The sequence below is a fragment of the Triticum aestivum genome, chromosome 7A (assembly GCF_018294505.1).
Source record: "Triticum aestivum cultivar Chinese Spring chromosome 7A, IWGSC CS RefSeq v2.1, whole genome shotgun sequence".
Lineage (NCBI taxonomy): Eukaryota > Viridiplantae > Streptophyta > Magnoliopsida > Poales > Poaceae > Triticum > Triticum aestivum.
The window spans coordinates 283048671-283055585 of NC_057812.1; positions in this window are offsets into that span (position 1 = coordinate 283048671).

Consider the following 6915-nt stretch of genomic DNA (forward strand, 5'->3'; position numbering starts at 1 on the left):
CGACATCGTGGTACTCGACGTCCATGGGTACTTGACAAAGACGAAACGAAATGCAACAGTTGTAGTGGTACATGGCGTCCAGGGGCTTCGCGGGTCATCCTGAACTTTGGCGTTCGGTGCGGTGGTCATCCGTGTGTCGTAAGTCGTTGTACTTGCCGATCTTGGTGAATCCAAGGATCTCGGTGGCGGCCATGGTACTCCCTGATGGCACCGAGGTGGTCTAGCAGCAGCAGCAAGGGCGCCGGGGAGGTGATGGCCGTGGAAGGACTGCTCGAGGTAGCAGCGGGCTGGTGAGGAGTAGGACGCCGATGGCCGGATGCGCGGCGACATGGTGGAGCAAGGCAGGGGCTTTGGTCCGCTGCTGTTGTTGATGCCGGCAGCGCATGTGAGGTAGGGAGGCTGCACGGTGATCTTGGGCCCCCCTGCCCGCGAGCACAGGGGTGCACGGGGCTGGTCCTCGAGCAGAACGACGGCGAGGAGGAAGGGCGCGAGGGAGATGACTGCAGATCAACGGAACTTGACGCCTCGATGAAGGGCAGCAGCAGCGATCGGCTCCAGGAGAGGGACTTGCTTAGCAAAGGTCATGGAGGCAGGGTCGGCATGAGCTTCGAGCTCGGCGTCCATGGCAGGACGACAAGGAGGCCGGAGGAGGAGGCACGGGAGTCCTGCCTCCGAGGAGAAGCAGAGGATGCAAGGCGGCGGAGGGAGGCGATGGCGGCGCGGGGGAGAAAGAAGGGCGAGGCAGAAGCGCTAGAAGGAAGGGGAGGGGATCGAGAGGGAGAAAAGGGTCACGGGCGAGAGGAGGGGTCGAGCGCGGTGCCTCCTCTCCTAGCGGCGCGAGGGAGGGATCGAGAGGGAGAGGTGTGCGAGGGATCGGGCTAAGGTAGCGCTAGGGTTAGGTGGGTGTGGCTGGGCCTTGGGCCACTGGTGGGACGGGGCTGCTGGAGATGGGCCTAGGCTTCTCTCTTCCCTCTTAATTCTTTAGCAAAAAAACATTAGTGAATAAAAAAGAAGAGAGGGTTAGGGAAAGAATTGGAGCATGGGGTTAATTTTCTCAGACTCAGAAAAATGAGATTAATCCAAGAAAATAGAAGTTAGCACGAATGCAAGATTTAAATTCAAACTCATTTGAATTTAATTCAAATGGTTTGAACTAGGACAAGGTTTACGAGTGGCGAAAAATGTTGAGAATTTAGGAGGAGCCTCGATAAAAGAGATGAGAGATATTGGCAAGGTTTGAAGGTCAAGCTCGAAGAGGAATAGACATGGGAATTATTTTGCACGTGTGTTATGATGATTCCGAATTAATGGAATATTTAATATAGCTCCCTAAAATATTGGGAGGATATGTTATATAGAGAAATCACCATGTGAGTTCCCTCAATTTAAATAGATCAAAAGATCTATGCAATTTATTTAGATGAGTTAAAAAAATAATAATGACATGATGCAAGGATGAATGCAAAGAACCAAACAATTCACACGATGAAACCTGGAAACCCTAGAAGGCATCTGAAGCTCCGGTCTTGGAGCGTCACAACACTCCACCACTACAAGAGGATCTTGTCCCGAGATCTAGGATGGCGCCGGAGGGAAAAGGAAGAGGAAGATAAGAGGTAAAACGAAGTTGCTTCTTTGACAAACGAGTGAAGCCAAAGAACCTTGAGATGTTGAACAAATTGAAAGAAAGAATGCAACGGAGATGAACAAAGTTGAAAGCACTCCGTTAGGAAAAGAGGAACAAGGAAGAACAAATTCGGGTAGCACTCTGGTTGAAAAGTGATAAGCAACTTGATAAGATGAAAAGAACTAGAAGAGATGACACAACACTCCGGTTAAATGGATAAGCACGAAAAGAACACGATCCTCACCATCTTGAGATGATGATTGAAAATAGCAACATCACAAAGCCTCCGGGAGAAAGAGTAGAAGATAGATAATTGAAATAAAAGAATGGAGAAGAAAATGCCAACTTCTGGCATAATTGAGCTTGAAAAGGCATCCTTAGGAGAAGGGTCGAACGGAGTTGTTGGAAAACCAACAACGAAAAGAGTAAGCTTGTTGTGGGCTTATGGAAAACATCTCAAAACTGAGTTGAAATTCTGTCACTGACAGAAACGATAGATTCGATTGATATCAACAAGGAGACGAGAAACTATTTCACCGGGAGGATAAAAGAAGAACTTGGGTCATTTATAAGCACCATAAATAGCAACAATCCTTGGGGAAGGCTTTAGGTGAAACATGACACAAGATAACTCCAATGAAGAGATTGATGGGTTTAAAGATCTCATTCCTGACAACTTTTGAATCATGAAACATGATGGGAAATTGTCAACAATGACATAACACCACCTCAAAAGATAAGGTAAAAAGAATTGCACTCCGGATTGCAAGATGAAGAATGCTTGAGCTCCCTTGAAAAGAATCTCAATGAACACTTTGAGAAGGAATTAAATCCTTGATGAACCATCATGTAGAGCCTCCATGAAGAACTCCGATAACAAAAGAATGATCAAACAAAATGAAGGATGAAAAGAATAAGGTTGAAGCCTCGTAGTGATTAGATGGATCTCCGTGGTGATATAATTGTGAGAGCTTGGAACTCTTGGAAAAGAAAAGATAAAGCATCTCGAACCGAGAATGTGATATGATGAACCACTCCGGAAAGAAGAATTAGATCACTTGGATGAAACAATAATAAGAATTACATTATGCTTAACCTTCATCAATTTATATTGATGACAAGCAACATATTTGGCATACTACTTATTCCCGTAGAAAAGATTAAGATAGATATAGCGTAAACTTGAGAAGGTCTTCGACGAACCACCGGTAGGATTGGATATAATGAATGAATTCAAATGATAACCAAGGAAGAGAACTCTTGAACGAACCACCGAAAGAATTTAAAATGAACGGGGAAAAGATAAGGAAAAACACTAGTAAGAATTATAAAATGAACGAAGATACTTGAGAGAATTTAGATGCAAGTGAACGAAGAAATCACGAGTTGATTTAGATAATACTTGAATGATGCACCGGTAATATTTGGAGAACAATAGCTGAAAGCTGGAATGAATAATTCTGATATGATGGCCTCTGGAGGATCAAACTGAAAAGACTTCTGAAATGAACCGGATGGATGAAAAGAATTCTCACAATCAAAACAATTATGGGAGGATGGCATCAAGCTAGAATCATGAATCTTTGGGAGAACGGAGAAGATTTGGAGGAAAACTCTTCTTTGGTCTTCAAAATCTGAGAATGACGACGAGAAACACCACCATGATAAGTAATGTGATAAAAAGGGGTTGTGATAGCCGTAGCTGCTATGACCAGGGGGAAGAGTTTGAGTGCGGATCCGTAATATAGCCGGACAGTCACTGCGGGGAATGTATAAGGATTCCCTAACGCGTTCAAGCTTCCTCCATGTAGTCCATCCTGGTCGGTGCAAAGGTGAACCTGGGAAGGAAATATAAGAAATGTTTACGTGCCGGAGGGCGGTTGAACCGCTGAGTTTGGCCTGTCATGGCCTTCGCCGGAGTGTTTAGTTGAGCTCTGGACGAGCCGGGGTATCCTTCCGCGAAGTAGTTCGGAGCCCCTTGACGGTGTCCGGGAGCCTGGACGTCGACTCAAGGTTCGACTGCAAGGTGCTGCTCGTTGTTTCTGCTGCTAAGGCAGTGGTATATTTGTTGGTGCCGAAGGAAGGTTCGGCCTTGCCATGAACCATGATGACGCCGCATGGACCGGGCATCTTGAGCTTATGGTAGGCATAATGTGGCATCGCGTTGAATCGAGCGAACACGGTTCATCCGAGCAGTGCTTGATAATCACTACGGAAAGGGGCGATTTCGAAGATTAACTCTTCGATACGGTAATTTTCTGGTGATCCGAAGATTACCTCAAGGGCAATGGAGCCTGTACAGCTAACCTCCATACTTGGTATGATGCCTCTAAAAGTGGCTTTAGTGGGTTTGGTCGCGGAATGGTCGATGCCCATCTTGCGCACTGTGTCCTGGTAAAGCAGATTTAAACTGCTACCTCCATCCATAAGGACTCGAGTGAGGTGGAACCCGTCTACTATTGGGTCGAGGATTAGTGCGACTGGATTGCCCTGATTGGCGTTAACCGGACGATCCGTGTAGTTTAAGGTGACCAGCCCTAGTTTATATTGTGGGATGGCTAGTTCCGTTAAGTCGCCATCCCTAAGGGTGCATATCTGGTCCGAGTTCGCAATTTGGGTGGTATTTACCACATTCACCGATTGGATATGGGGGGGGATTTGTTTTTCCCTCGTGTGTTCGGTGATCTGGGCTCTTTGTTGCTATCGTCACTTTGAGACCCCTCTTCGTCATTGTCGCCTGCCTTGCCGGCTTGTATAAAGACCCATCATTCTCTGTTGGTATGGGTGGCTGGCGTTTCTAGGGTGCCATGAATTTGGCATTGGTGATCGAGTATGCGGTCCAGACTAGATGGACCCGGATTTTTTTGGGTGGCTCTTTCCGCTGACCGGACTTTGAGCCCCTGAACCCGGCATTAACTGCCGTATTTTCGGCGTTTTCGCCATATTTGTGGCACTTGTGTTTGTTGCGTCGTGGTTTACTGTTGCTATCCCTGGCTTTTGATATGCCAGGTTTGCTTGTTGTATTGGTACTACGAGCCATCCAGCTATCTTCGCCCGCACAAAAGCGGGTCATAAGTGTCATGAGGGCTGCCATGGATTTTGGCTTCACTTGGCCGAGGTGCCGGGTGAGCCATTCGTCACGGATATTATGCTTAAATGCCGCTAAGGCCTCTGCATCTGGACAATCGACAATTTGGTTCTTCTTGGTTAGGAACCGGGTCCAGAATTTCCTGGCCGATTCCCCTGGCTGATGAGTTATATGACTTAAATCGTCAGCGTCTGGCGGTCGCACATAAGTGCCCTGGAAATTGTCCAGGAATGCCTCTGCCAGGTTCTCCCAACTTCTGATGGAATTTGCTGGCAAGCTATTGAGCCAATGCCGAGCCGGCCCTTTGAGTTTTAGCGGGAGATACTTGATGGCATGTAGGTCATCCCCGCGGGCCATGTGAATGTGGTGGAAGAAGTCTTCTATCCATACCGCGGGGTCTGTAGTACCATCATATGATTCAATGTGTACGGGTTTAAACCCTTCTGGGAATTCGTGATCCATTACTTCATCAGTGAAGCATAAGGGGTGTGCGGCGCCTCTGTGCCGGGCTATATCACGACGCGGTTCATACGAGTCTTATCTGCCGTGTTCGGCTCGGCCGGATTTGCTTTTAGTGTATCCGGCATGACGATTATCGTCGCGTGTTGGTGCGCACCCCCGTGATCCGTAGATCGATCTTGCATGTTTTTCCTTGTTTTCCAATACGTCTCGTAGGTCCTGTGTGTTGCCCCGGGCCTTGGCATATTTGTTTGATTGGCGGCAGGGTGCAGGCTAGACTTCGGGCTGAAATGCCTCTCTCTCTCGGCCACGAGGTGGCTCGTCAGCCGCATCATACGCTGGTGATGTAGGTTTCAATGCTTCCTCCTCGAAGTGAGGTAGCAACCTGCGCTTTGGGTAACTCTTGGAGGGGCTCTCGAGTTCGTATTCCTCGGCGGCAAGGACTTCGGTCCATCTGTCTGCTAGCAAATCTTGATTAGCTTGAAGCTGTTGTTGCTTTTTCTTCAAGCTATTTGCTGTGGCCATAAGCCGGTGCTTGAAGCGCTCCTGCTCGACGGGATCCTCAGGCACGATAAATTCTTTTTCGTCGAGGCTCACCTCGTCTACGGAGAGAGGCATTGTCAGGACCCCGACTCAATGCCACATAGATCTAGCATGTAACACTTCGCTGTCAGGACCCCGACTCAATGCCACATCGATCTAGCATGTAACACCTCATATCACTTTGCGGCCTCACGCACGGTAGTCCCACGGGTGTCGCCTTACTTTTGCCCGGGACCGTTTGCGCCTTTTGGCACACGTATATGATAGTGTCGCTAGCATCCATATGATAAGGAGCCCGGGCTGACATGGCTAGTCGTAAACCCAAAGTGGCACAGACTTACAGGGACATGCATCCATGACCCAGCATCGAACGTGTCGGTCATCAGCGAGTGAATCCAGGCTGTAGCACTGGGCTAGCAGGACTCCGGTGAACCGGGCTGTAGCGGGCTAACAGGACTCCGGTATTCATCGCGTGACATTTCCCCGAAGGGACAGACATAGGAACGAAGAAGGACACATGCCGGCCAGCCTAAGTGTCCCGGAGCAGTAGCAAGCTACCATGGCTCGGTGGAAACACTAGGAGACATTTCCCGGTAAGATAGGCTACCAAGGATAAACAACTAGGTTGTCAGATCCCACACATACCAAGCATTTCAATAACATACACACAATATGCTCGATATGTGCAAATACAACATGGCATCACAACATGACTCTACAACTCAAGTATTTTAATCAATAGGCTCCGAGGAGCGAGATATTACAAACATGGGTCTTATGACCCAACAATCAGAGCATACAGGTCAAAGCACATGCGGAAGCTTAACATGTCTGAGTACAGACATCTATAAATGAAAAAGGCTGAGAAGCCTGACTATCTACCAATCCTGCCGAGGCACAAGATCGTAGCTGAGGTAACAAGCTAAACGTCGAAGACCACGCGGAATTACTAGTGAGACTGAAGTCTATCTGCAAAAACATAAAATAGGCAAACGTGAGTACAAATGTACCCAGCAAGACTTACATCAGAACTATCTACATATGCATCATTATCAACAAAGGGATGGTGCGCTGACTGGGGTTTGACCAGGGGTGGGGCCCACTGTCAGTGGCTGTGGGTTTAATTAGTGGGGCCATTAATTCTAATTAAGCGTGCCCCGTTGGCAGTCGCCGGAGTATCGCCGGCGGCGACCATTCC